The following is a 13,348-nucleotide window of genomic DNA, read 5'->3' as shown; positions in this document are numbered from 1 at the left end:
ACCACCCTGTGCCAACGCCTCCACCCCATTTACTGGCTCCTCTTTTGATGGCTGAAAATTTGCAGTTGCCAAACTTCCATCATCAAAATGCTAACTTTCCCTGTCAACAGAAGAACCAATCTCCTCTTCTTGAACATTTAGTTAAGATAATGATGTGATTTTGATTCATTTTCACTTTCTTCTATCTTCCCAAAGAATTGCTTCATCACAGAATTGGGGGTCCCCCAGCTCTGGGAGGCTTCGCTGCAGCCTCTAAGGTGGGGATCCCTGCCTAGCAGATCTGGCCATGCAGGCCTTCTCTGCTCCCCCGCGGGGACAAGGATCCCAGAGCCAGAGCATGCTGGGACCATTCGGGGGGGACATCGCCTGCTTGGTAGCACACCCTTCCTTGAACATTTATACAGGCTGTCTCGCCAAACACAAACTTCTTGACTGGAGTCTAATTTGAGCCCATTTCATTCTGAGCTGGGCAAGACAACACCCTAAATCAGAGTCATTCTGAGCTTTTCCTATGACCTTGAGAGTTTCTCATTGTGATTCCTTTTGGCATCTTTCAAACCACACTTGCATTCCTGTAACGTTGGTAACCAACATTTCTTTGTTACCCTTCCCCTTATACTTTCAAATGAGTCTTTAAAAGTTGAAAACCTAGCAGGGCAGGGTGGCGCACACCTGTAATCCTTGTGCCTTGGGAGGCTGAGGATCCCAAGTTCAAAGTCAGCCTTAACAACTTAGCAAGGCCCTAAGCAATTTAGTGAGAACCTGTCTCAAAATAAAACACAAAAAGGGCTGGGGATGTGGTTCCATGGTAATGCACCTCTGGGTTCAATCCCTGGTACCAAGAAACAAACAAAAGTTTTAAAAATCTGTATTTTAAATTTTTAAAATATCTTGACATGCAACCAATTCTATCTTTCACAAAACTAAGCAGCTTTACTTTGGCCTTATAAAAACTCAGAGCTGCCAGCCTTGGGGAGTATGTTTTAGTAACTTTACATCTAAAAAGTAATGCAGGATTTGGCAAAAAGTGAGCTGCCAGCCTTGGGGAGTATGTTTTAGTAACTTTACATCTAAAAAGTAATGCAGGATTTGGCAAAAAGTCATGTGTTTACTATGATGAACTATAAATGTGTTGAAAACATCAAATTGCTATTGTGCAGACTCTTCTAATAGCTTATCGGGACTTCCCTCACTTTAGAAATGACACAGTTCGCGGTAGAACTTCCTATTTTAAAAACCACACAAACTCCCCACCCATTCCCCTTTCAAGATTTCAACAATGTGATTACGTAGTATTTTTATTTTCCCACTGTGATTGCCATTTGACATTAAACATTACTGAGCTCTGACAGAGTCACAGGAATGCAGTCACACTAAAAGATACACGTTTGGGTTTTTCTTCGTTGAAGTTCATTCGTTCAGTCTTTTCCCCAGTTGGGTTCATGCATTCAGGATCTATCTGGAAAATAGAGTCTTGTTCCTTGATAAAAACCAAAGAGAAATATGTCTACCTTTTCAATGATGTGACATTTTGTGGGGTTTGCAAAAATGAAAGCGACTCCATTCTGCAACTGCATTCTGCATAGAAATTTGACTTTTGGTTGAGCTGACTAATTTCATCCCACACAGATTATTCCCCCATTTATTCTCAGCCACAAATTACAAGCAAACTTGCATGAAGACTGACGAACTCCCTCGCTTGGGTTGGCTGGGGCTTCACACACTTCCTTTGGGTCTGTGTCCAGGACGGTTCAGAAGCGCACCTCTGATTGAACAGCGCTTCCTCTTGTGGTGTTGCCCTGAGGGCCCCGGAGGCAGAGAGGCCTGGGTGAGAATTCTCACTCTGTAGTTGACCCCTCTGAGCAGAAACGTTTGTGAAGTCAACGTTTGTTGACTTTTTCTTCTTCATCATCCCACAAAAGACAATCACCAAGCCACGTCAGTGCTGGTATCACGACTCCATCCACTTTTTGCTGTCCCTAGGGCACTTGGCGTCCACCACCCTTAGCCTCAGCATAGACTCCTATGTGATCTCCCTGCCCACATAGAAGAGTCTTTTTTAAAAAGCACAAATGCTACAAAGCATGTCCCTGCTTAAAGTCTCTCAGTGGCTGCCCATCACTCTAAGGTAGGACTGAGGCACCTCTTTCTTGCTCTGGAGTGTCCCTCCATGACACAGTCCTGCCTGCTTTCCCAAGTTCTCCAGTTATGCCAACCACCTCCAAAGATCTCTCACAGCTTGAGACCAGCACACACAAGCTACTGCGCTCTTCCATGACTTGACTCTCTGCATTCCTTCTAAGGAATTCCTTTCCCCTATATTCTTGTCCCCCAATTCCTGGGTACAGTAGCCCCCTCACCCCATTCTATAGTTTTACCTTCCATGATTTCAGTCACCCCACCAATCAAGGTCTGAAAATATTAAATAGAATATTCCAGAAATACAGTTTATGAATTTTAAATAACTGTTATTTCAATTCAGGATTAAAATCGTTCTATTTTATTAATAGTTATTGTTGCCTGACTTACAAATTAAACTTTATCGTAGATAAATATATATGTCTAGAAAAAACAAGTATCTACACGATTTGGTACTATCTGTGGCTTTAAGCATCTGCAGAAAGTCTTGAAATGTAAGTGGGGGATTACTGTATAACCAGTACAGAGAAATCTGTTCTGCATCCAGGCCCTGCACAACCACCCCACATCTCCTGCCCTCCCCTCCCCCCGCCTGCTTCTGCAATCACCTACTTGCTGAGCTCTCTAAACATCATGCAAATGATACACTTGATGAACTTTCTCTCTGATCCTACTTATTTTCCAGGCCAAAGTCCTTGTGGGTGAGGACATGTCATGTATTTTTCTTTTTCTATCTTCAGCCCCTCACAGAATCTGTCACAAAGTAGGTTCTTAGTGAATATTGTTAGTTAGTGACAAGGTTGGGGTTCAAAGTGGTTCTCAGCATACTGGATCTTGATCCACATCCTATAAAAAACACCATTTCGGTTTCCACAAATATTTGATTCCAATTTCATTTCTAAAAATTGCTAAATTACTTTGCATACTGTAATATAATGTATTCAAATATGTTATTCACAAACATGTAGTATACTGCAGGTTAAGTGTGCTGCAAAGATAAGTCACTTTTGTGAAGACTTCTGAATAAATCTCCTATCATTTGCTTTTACTTAAAGAACACCCCAAGGTTTGCAAGGCTGGTTATTTATTTTTTTTTTAGAAAAACTGTCATAGTTTATAATGCTTTATCTGTGCAAATTAAGAATTTCTCCTTACAATGTGACAAAAGCAAACATCAGAAATAAACTGAGCCCTGAGGCTGCCTTCCAGATGAAAATGTTTTCCAATAACCCCAGTGTCTATTTTTTTCCATTTATTAAAACAGCCTGCAATTCACATTGCTTGACTTTATGATGTGTGAATATAGTAAGTTTGAATTTATAATGGAAATATATACTAATAAAATGTACGTTAAGTCATTTGATATTTTAGGGATTTCTGTGTTATTTGAAAGATGGGTTTAGCCATTTCTTTAAAAGTTTGAAAACTATGAGCCAAGAGGAAAGAGGGTCCTAGAGTTGAGACTGCCCAGAAATTTAGCATTCACCACCCAAGAAAACAAGGAAACTGCCAGAGGATTGGGCCCAGGAGGCAGGATGGAGAGAACTGTTCAGTCTTATGCTGAAGAGCAGGAAGCAGCCCAGAGTCCCCTCTGAACATTCGGGATCCCTGACCTTAAAGGTCTGTAGGTGAGTGTTAGGGCCTACCTCAAGATTGGCTTCTGCTCTGCAGTTGGGAAAGCCCTGAGTGACAGGTGCTGGGAGATAGGAGGACATTTGGCACCCGTCTCCCCAAATTTGGCAAGGGAGGTTACAAAATGATGGGGATCACAGGAAACCAGGCAGAACTCAGTAAGGAGGGGAAGTCCTATGGTTGGGCCCCTATGTCCTGAATTAGGGGACAGCACAAGGATCCCTCCCTTCCTTCTATGGATGCAGTGCCAAATGTGTGCTGTGATTACCTGTTGGACTGAGCTTTGTGACCTTCCCCCAGTCCTTGTCGCTCATTTAACAAACATAGAGGAAGCACCATGAACCTCACTGGGCTCTCTCTCCTTGGGGCTCTCCAGCCATGCTTACCCAGGGATTCCCCCACTCTAAAAAAGTCCTTCCCTCCATTCTGTTTTCCCTTCATGCCTCTGTCCCATCTTTACCCTGACCTTCACATGGAAACTTCTTGAAAGTAAGGGTTCACTGGCCCTAGAGCCTCATGTCATGTCCCCTCCCTAACCTAAAGCACCTGGACTTCCCCCTTGCTGCACCAGTGACATTATCCTCTCAAAGGTCACAGCAACTTCCTGATGTAAAGCTCAGCAGCTTTCTGGAAGCCGTGCCCTCCTGGCCTCCCTCATCACTATCTGCACCAGCAGCAATCCCTCATCCTTCAGATGCTCTCTGCTTTTTGACTTTATCTCTTCCTTCTCCATCTACCTCATCTGACCCCTTCTGTGCTGTCTCTGGAGACTTTTCGACCTCTTTCTGTTCTTCCAGAAGAAAGTGGCTGTATTAGTCTGCTAGGGTTGCTGTAACAAGGTACCACAGACTGGGAGGCTTAAACAATTTCCTTTCTGCCAGTTGTGAAGACAAAAGTCCAAGATCAAGGTGTCAGCTGGGCTGGTCTATTAGTTTATTTTCCATTGCTATAATAGAATACCCATGACTGGGTAATTAGGAAAGAAAAGAATTTAATTTCACTCACAATTCTGGAGGTCCAACAGCATGGCATGAGTTCATAACTGGTGAAGGCCTCATGGCGGATGGTGTCACAGTGGTAGGGGTACATGCAGAAGAACTGACAGGAAGTCAGAGAGATTCAGGGACAGGGCTTGGGCTTTTCATGATAACCCCCTCTCTCAGGAACTAACCAGAGTCCCAGGAGAACTACATTAATCCTTTCCCCTGGAGCACCCCACCTCTTAAAGCTTCTACCACCTCAACACCACCGTCCTTGGGATCAAGCTTCTAGCACATGAAACTTTAGGGGATTCACTCACACCACATCCAAACCATGACAGTTGTTTCCTTCTGAGGCCTCTCTTGTCAGCTTGTAGATGGCCTTCTTCTCCCTGTGTCCTCACATAGAGTCCCACTGTGTGCGCCAATCTCTTCTTCTTATAAGGACATACTGGATTAGGACCCCTAATAACTTTGTTATAACTGAATTACCCTGTAAAACCTTTTTTTTTTTTTTTTTTTTTTTTTCATTTGATGGTACTGGGGATGGAACCCAGGGCCTTGTGCATGCTAGGCAAGCATTCTACCAACTGAACTATATCCCCAGCCCCAAATCTTCTTTTCTTTCCCAAATAAAGTTACTTTCTAGGATAACTGGGGGTTAGGACTTCAACATATGAACTTTTGGGGTATGAAGGAGACTCAATTTAGTCCATAAAAGTGGTTTCTCAGATTCAGTTCTTGACCCATTTTAAAGATTCTTCTTAGCAGGGCACAGTGACTTAAACCTCTGATCCCAATGACTCAGTAGACAGGGGGATCTCAAGTTTGAGGCCAGACTGGGCAACTTAACAAAACCCTATCTCAAAACAAAATAATAAGGGATAGGAAAGTAGCTCAGTGGACGAGCATTGGGTTCAATCCTCGGTACGGCAAAAAGATAGAGTTTATCTCTTATACCTACTTCTAAAGCTGCATGTATTATTGTCAAATAAATGATTTTAGCAATTTTGTGTTTTAATTACAAAAATAAGTGCATCTCATTAAAATAAAATGAAACAATCCAAAGGTGTTTGAAGAAAAGGTTAACACAATGATATGAATTCCCAATAAATAACTATCGCTCAAAGTACTTGGCTGAGTGAGCTCTTAGACCAAATTCTTCAAGCATCTCCGGATGGCTGGCCTCTCAGTGTCCTCTCCCCTAACACCAGCCTGCTTCCCATCTCCTCTTTCTCTCACCCTGACTCCCCCACTACCTTTTGTTTCTTCTCTCCTCTGGACAACTCCAAGGTCAAACATTTTGTGGGTCCCCATCCAAGACTGACTACATAACTGGTGAGACTTTTTCAAAATTTGTGAAATTCCTAGTTCAAAAATCTATTCAGAAGGTCAAGACGGGCCAGCAGAGCACTGAACCAAGTGAGGAGCCCTGTGCTTCGTGGCTGGTGGGGCCAACCCAGCCCCCTTGGCATCACCTCCCCCCCCACGCCCGCCTCCCACTCCCCCAGGCCACAGCCTGGATTTCCCTGATAGCCTCCTGTGACCCCTGCCTGTCTCATCTTCCCCTTCCCACTCCATCCTACCCAAGGACAGCTGTGCCTGTGGGCCTCTGCTCAAAGCCTTTGACATTTCCTCATTTCTCCCCAAACTGGGCACAGTCTCTTCCAGCCAGCCTCCGAGGCCCTGATTTCCTGCTTTAACTCCCACTCACTCCTTAACAGCACACAAAGCTTGAGACAGATATACTCCTTGGCCATTCGCTCTCCCCTGACTGTCCTCCACACGACCCGACCTCCATCCTTGGCACAGGCTGTGCTCTTTCTCTGAAGCCCTCCCCACCCTTTCTGTATCATTGGAACCCCTCCAAGCCCTGCCATTCCTGAGAAGTGTGTCCTGGTCTCTAACCTGGGTCTTTGTTCTGGTCAGCCTTACACATTCAGGGACCTTGCTGAGCCACACTTACTCCGTGCCAAACACCTGCTCAGGGCTTACATTTATACCTCTAACACCCCTCCAGGAAGGTCAAGGGACTGGCTGGGTTGTGCAAGCCACATGCACTGCCAGTGATGAACCAGGGTTCAGACCCAACAGTCTGGCTCAGCCTAGGCCTGCGTGGACTCTCGCGTGACTGACACTCTGCGGCTCCTGTACCCGTGCTAGGCAGTAAGCTCTTTGAAGAAAATGGGTGCTTTTCATCTGTTTTCCTTGACATGCTTTCTCTGTCTCCACAATCAGCCCTTATTGTTGAAATGCAAGAGTAGAAGAGTCTGGAAACAAAGGGTTAGCCCAGAAGATCCAACAACCAACTATATACCTTATTTTTTCGGAAAACTCAAGGAAGCAAGTATTCCTTACAATGACAATGACCCCTTTCAAAAGCAATAGACATGGGCTGGAGGTGTGGCTCAGTGATAAAGTGCTTGCCTAGCATGGACAAAGCCCTGGATTCCATCCCCAGCACTAGGAGGGACAGAAAGAAGGAAGGGAGGGCGGAAGGAAAGAATCCTTAAACTCATATGTTAATCAAATTGGAGGAGGGGACTTTGGGAAGTCAGTAGGATTAGAGGAGGTCATGCGGGTAGCTTTGTAAGAAGAAGAAGTAAGAATGGAATTCGTACGCTTGCTCTATCTCACCATGTGACATCCCCCACCAGGTCATGAGGCAGCAAAAGGCCCTTATCAGGTGCCAAGCAGGTGCCATGGCCAAGATAGTGGACTTGCCAGCCTCAGAACCACAAGCAAAATAAATTTCTATTCTTTATAAATTACCTGGTCTTAGATATTTTGTTATAGCAATAGGAAACCATCTAAGACAGGACCCAGATGCAAATTGTTCTTATCTCTCCCTCTTAGCCCCTTCCCTACCCAGGGACCAGTTCCAAGGTGATGCAGAGAGGAAACCAAGGGAGGTGCACCCAACCAACAAAACCAGAATGCACTATCATCAAATATTTTGTTAAAGGGTTTGGGGTTGTTGATCAGTGGTAGAGAGCTTGCCTAGCATGTGTGAGGCCCTGGGTTTGATCCTCAGCACCATGTAAAAAGATAAATATATAAAATAAAGGTATTGTGTCCATCTACAACTAAAAAAAAAATTATAAAAAAACAATATTATTTTGTTAAAAAAGATTTCAGGGTAAGGAAAATATTCATCATACATTATCAAGTGAAGAAAAAGCAGATTTTGAGTAGTATGTATAATAGGATCCCAGTCTTATATTTTTATAATTAAATAAATGTGTGCATTATGTTCTACACAGAGAAACTGGGGGAAAAATGTGTATTGTAAAACGGAACACATACTTTTCCAAAGATATTCACCGAGATGTCTTCCATGGTTAGATATAGGTGGTATACTGAAGTCAGAACCAGACAGGCAGTTGGTGTAGAATAGGGAATCTGGTCAAATCGAGGAACGGAGGCCATCTGAGACTGGGAAGTTGGAGGCCACCCCTGGGAAACTGGAATGTCCGTGTCTCCAGAGCCCTTTTGATCACCAAGGTTACCTGCCTGTACTACCCCTCCCAAAAAGCTACAGGCAGGGGATTGCTAATTGATGCCCCCTGGGCCCCAACCTTTCTGAATCACTCCTTTTGGCCCCTGCCAATGGCTGCTCACCTTTTTGCCATCTCACCGGCATCTCCTGGGTCTAGTCACATAGGCAGGAAGGAGAAAGATAAGCAGGAGAACATAGGAGACCCTAATCCATAAAAGATTCAGGGAACGCTCACTTCTTGGGATTCTAGAACATCAGTCATGGCCCCTTCTCCCCACCCAGGGAGCAGTCTGTGTTATTATCTTTAAATAAAACCTGCTTAATACGCCTGCCTGGGTGTGCTTCTCTGGTGCTATACTTGAACATCCGAGGAAGCAGAACTTGACGCGGATAAATGGCAGAATCAATACTTGGGATGAAATGGCCTAATACACTCTAAAATGTATTTTAAGTAATTTTCAAATTGTCCTACAGTTAAGGCACGTGATTAAGAGGCATGATTTACACCGTGAAGATATACTTCTTGGGGACATGTGCGTGAGTTTGAACCTCAGAGGCAAATTTACATGTGACAGGCAGGTCTCACTTCACACAGTTCCCACCCTGGGCAGCTGTTGGGAGAAACAGGAGGAACAAGATGCCACCAATGGTCCCTCACCTGTGGTCTGCAGGCATGTGAGTGTCTTCTCTTTGTGGGAACTTGGTCAGGAGGGTACCACTTCCCCTTGGCCGGGAATTCCAGGGTTGACGTGGTGATGTGATTTGACATAAGAGGGCGTGATCGACACAGAGGAAAACTGGGAATGGAGCAGAGTTCTGCTGACTCACAGTCTTGTGCTCTCACCACACTGCCCATGAGAGAGGCAGGGGAAGATGGCTCAGACAGGTCCTTCCGCCCCACTGGTTGGTGCCCCTCTCTCTGCCCTTCTTGCCTCTCCACTTCAAAGGTGCCTGATCCTGGCCTCAGTTCAGCCCACTGCAATCCAGCCACCATGAGTTGGCTTGTCGTTGGCGTTCTAGAGATGCTGGTTGAGTGCCCCATCTTCACGCTCCCCTCCTCCCACCGCCCTGAGTCTATGCACATCCCTACTTAACAACTCCAGCCCCGTCCTAGCCCCTGCTCAAAATCCAACCTCAGGGAATAGGGAGGATTCTGCTAAGAACGTCCTTCAGGGGCTGGAGGTGCTGCTCAGTGGTAAAGCCTGTGCTCAGCATGTGCCCAGCAATGGGTTCCACAACCATTGCCACCAAACACAAAAACAGAACTATCCCAAAAGCATTCTTCAGCTTCAGATACACAGAATGGGAGGGGAAAAGGCATGGTCACAATGAAAGAAGACAGGAGGAAGGATGTTGTGTCCTTTTGCCCCTGACCCCACCATCAGAATGGACACTTTCCTGGGTCCATGCCCTAGCTGCTATGAGCCTGGACTGCTCTCTTTCCTCCCTCTTCTTCCGGCCCATCCTTTCCCACAAAGCCCTCAAAAGCTGTTCCTGACAGAGCTCATATTACGATTTCATTGTTCATCTGTATGTATCTTATCTTCTCCCTGATGTGAAAGATCACATCAGGATCCTCTGAGAAAGGAGACTGCATTCCTGAATGTATCCAAGTGTATTAGGTTTGGGACTGGGACCTGGGAAAAATGCCCAGATCCACCCCTTGGTACCGATATGACCATGGTTAAGTTAGTTGAACTGCTTCAAGGCCAACAATAATCTCTACCTTATAGGACTACGGGAATAGTAAATAAGTCAATATATGTAATTAGTTATTTCTCAACCATTAACATTATCCCATCCTTCACAACACCTATCTCACGGCCTTTCATGTCATCGATATTCAATAATATTTGTTGGCTGATTGATTGACAGAGGGTGGGTTACTCTCCATTCCTCTCCAATTTCTCACCTCTGTGTCTCAGGTCAGTCCTTAGAAATATATTATGAAGATTTAGATGTCATCCCTGATGCTACAATAAATTAGAGATCAATATTATTAACCATTTTTTAACAATCCATCTACAAGGAAATCTAAATTTTTGTTGTTGTTGTTGTTCCATGAGTTCCTGCCCACATGAAAATTAACATGTCATTCGATGTGTCTGAATTTTCTCTCTCATTAAGACTTATTCAGAGCCAGGTGTGGTGGTGCACACCTGTAATCCCAGAGAGTTGGGAAGCTGAGGCAGGAGGATAGCAAGGTCCAAGCCAGACTCAGCAGTTTAGCGAAGCCTTGTCTCAAAATAAAAAATATAAAGGGATGGGGATGTGGCTCAGTGGTTAAGAGCCCTTGGGTTCAATCCCTGGTACCAAAAGAGAAAGAAAGGAAGAGAGAAAATGCTACACATCAAGTCTGTGGAATGCACCTGATGGAGTACTTATAGTAAAATTAGAGCCTTAATCATCTATACTAGAAAATGAAATAGTCTGCAAATTAATAAGCTAGGAATTTAACTCACAAAGCTAGGGAAAACAATGTGATTTTAATATTTGTGTTAGGAATGTTACACTCCTTGGGATCACATCTGCACATATACATGTATGTTTCAGCTAACTACAGCCGATTTATAAGGAGCATGTTATGGTTTGGATGTGGTGTCCTCACGTGTGAGACAATGCAAGAAGGTTCAGAGGAGAAATGATTAGGCCATCACATTAACCTAATCAGTTAATTGATCCCTAATGGGATTAACTGAGCGGTAGCTGGAGGCAGGTGGCATGTGGCTGGAGGGAGTGGTTCATTGGGGGCATGGCTTTGGGGTATATATTTTGTATCTGCAGAGCGGAGTCTCTCTGCTTTCTGATCACCATGTGCGCTGCTTCCCTATGCATGCCCACCTTGATGTTCTACCTCACCTTCAGCTCTGAGGAACAGAGCTGGTCTTCTATGGACTAAGACTTCTGAAACCATGAGCACTTGAATAAACTTTTCCTCCTCTACAGTCGTTTGGCCCGGTCCTTAAGTCACAGCAGCAAAAAAGCTAACTAAAACAGAGCCCTTCTGCTGGTTGCCAGGGTACAAGCCTGTAATCCCAGCAGCTCAGAGGCTGAGGCAGGAGAATCGCGAGTTCAAAGTCAGCCTCAGCAAAAGCTGAGCAACTCAATGAGACCCTGTTTCTCAATAAAATACAAAATAGGGCTGGGGGTGTGGCTCAGCCAGTGCCCCTGAGTTCAATCCTCTGTACCCAAAACAAACAAAAAAGTAAAAACAGTACGTCTTAGTTTTGCTATTTTGCTGACTCCGTACTTGGCACCTGTTTGGTGTTGCATACATCCTCAGTAAATGAAGAAATTTCCCATTTTCTAATAACCACATTTAAAAATGGATAAAATGATTTAAAAAAAAAAAAAAAAGGCACAAATCGAGGGCTGGGGATGTGGTGAAAGCACTTGCCTAGCACGTATCAGGCCCTGAGTGAGTCCCCAGCACCGCCACAAAAAAAAAAAAAAAAACTAACACAAAATGGATAAAATGAATTTTCATATTGCATTTTATTTAAATTAGTATACCTGAAATACTCTCATTTCAAAATAAAATCAACATAATATCATTGAGCTATTTTACTTTCTTTTTTTCATACTACGCTATTCAAGTCTGTGTATATTTCACACTTAAAGCACGTTTCACTTCAAATGCTAAATTTTCATCAGAAACACTTGAGCAGTTTTTAGTTTTCATGAAATTTACCATTGAAAAGTACTTTCACACACTCAACTTGTTTGAAATTACTTAAGTTTTCCAATACCATAACCGAACTGCGTGTCAGTTTTTAAAATTTAAATCTAAATTTTAAGGTTCACTAAAATTAAAAATTCAGTGCTTCAAGCATGCTGGCCATATTTTGTGTTCAATAGTCACATGTGATCAGATAATATCAGACAGTGTGGTCCTAGTCCATATATATATCCACATAGTCAGGCACAGTGGCCACACCTATAATCATGGCTACTCAGGAAGTTGAGACAGGAGGATCACAAGTTCAAGGCCAGCCTTGGCAAATCAGCCTGTCTTAAAATAAAAAAAGGACATAGAATTTACTTAGTGGTAGAAAGCCTGGGTGCATTTCTGATTACCACAAAAATAATAAACAAACAAACACACGTAAATAAACATCCATGCTGCCAGTCATTGTCCCTTCCAAAGTATTCCACCTTGCCTCAGCCATCATCTTGTTTATGTTAGGATATGGTGCTTTCTATTCTGATTTCAATATACAGCGACTTTCCTGCCTGATCCACTACTAGAGGCAAAGTAGCCTCAGATTATCAAAGCAACCTCTCTCCCTGAAATAGCTTACGTTAATTTCTATGTAACAATAGCCTTAGGTGTCCATTTTCAAGAATTAGTAAACTACATTTGAGAAAATAACAATAACCCAATGTAGCTAAAGCAATAGGAGAGCTTGCAGATGACTTCACAGCACTAGACTTCAGAGGACACTAGCAAGAGGGTGAGGAGAGTTCCCTGGTCAGCCCTCTCCACAGGGGATGTGTGGAAGGACAGCTCCTGGGGCATTGCTCACTGAGTTGAGCAGGCCGTCTCCCACCCACCCAGAACTTCCTGACAGGCCGGATGTCAACACACTGGGCCACCTGTCACCTCCCTCCCCCACTTGGCTTGGTAAGAAAGGAGAGCTACTTTTTAGCTAAAGAAACTGAACACCCCAATCAGAGCATTTTTTCTGCTGTAGCATAAATTTGAGAATTGTAGAACCCCCAGGGGCTCCTTCTTAGACCTGCCTGTCAGGGCAAAACACTCAGAGAAAACAGTTCAAGGGCCCTACTTTCGATTTTGACATTGACTTGTCGGGTGAATCTTCGTGGCTGATTCTGAGACAGAAAAAATAAGGCCCTCCCACTTACTCCACAGACTCTTAGTGAAGGCCAAAGAATACACATTCTACGTTAAAAAAGAAAAGAAAAGAAAATAGCTGGAAAAGTCTGCAGTATTCATACCTAAAGTATCATGTAAGATATACAAGTTTTTCAACAGATGCCAGGAAAGACTGAAAAGGTAGGGAAGCCCAATAGGCCTTCTTAATTCGTGTTGGGGATATAGATTGGAAAAACAAAAACTTTTTGGAGGGAAATTTGG

At 43.8% G+C, this 13,348-nt stretch overlaps 1 long non-coding RNA gene across 1 annotated transcript in view; it reads right to left on the bottom strand.

The window, feature by feature from the left end:
• Nucleotides 1–2,512: 2,512 nt before the first annotated feature.
• Nucleotides 2,513–13,348, bottom strand: part of LOC306643578 — a 42,661-nt gene continuing 31,825 nt past the window's right edge. Inside the window, exon 4 of the long non-coding RNA XR_013758993.1 lies at nucleotides 2,513–2,985. This is a non-coding gene — a long non-coding RNA (uncharacterized lncRNA). The remainder of the gene's footprint in view (nucleotides 2,986–13,348) is intronic.

This window comes from Sciurus vulgaris, assembly GCF_902686455.1.
Source record: "Sciurus vulgaris genome assembly, chromosome: 14".
NCBI lineage: Eukaryota > Metazoa > Chordata > Mammalia > Rodentia > Sciuridae > Sciurus > Sciurus vulgaris.
The sequence above is the reverse complement of the archived record's forward strand: the minus strand, read 5'-3'. Positions and strand labels throughout refer to the sequence as shown.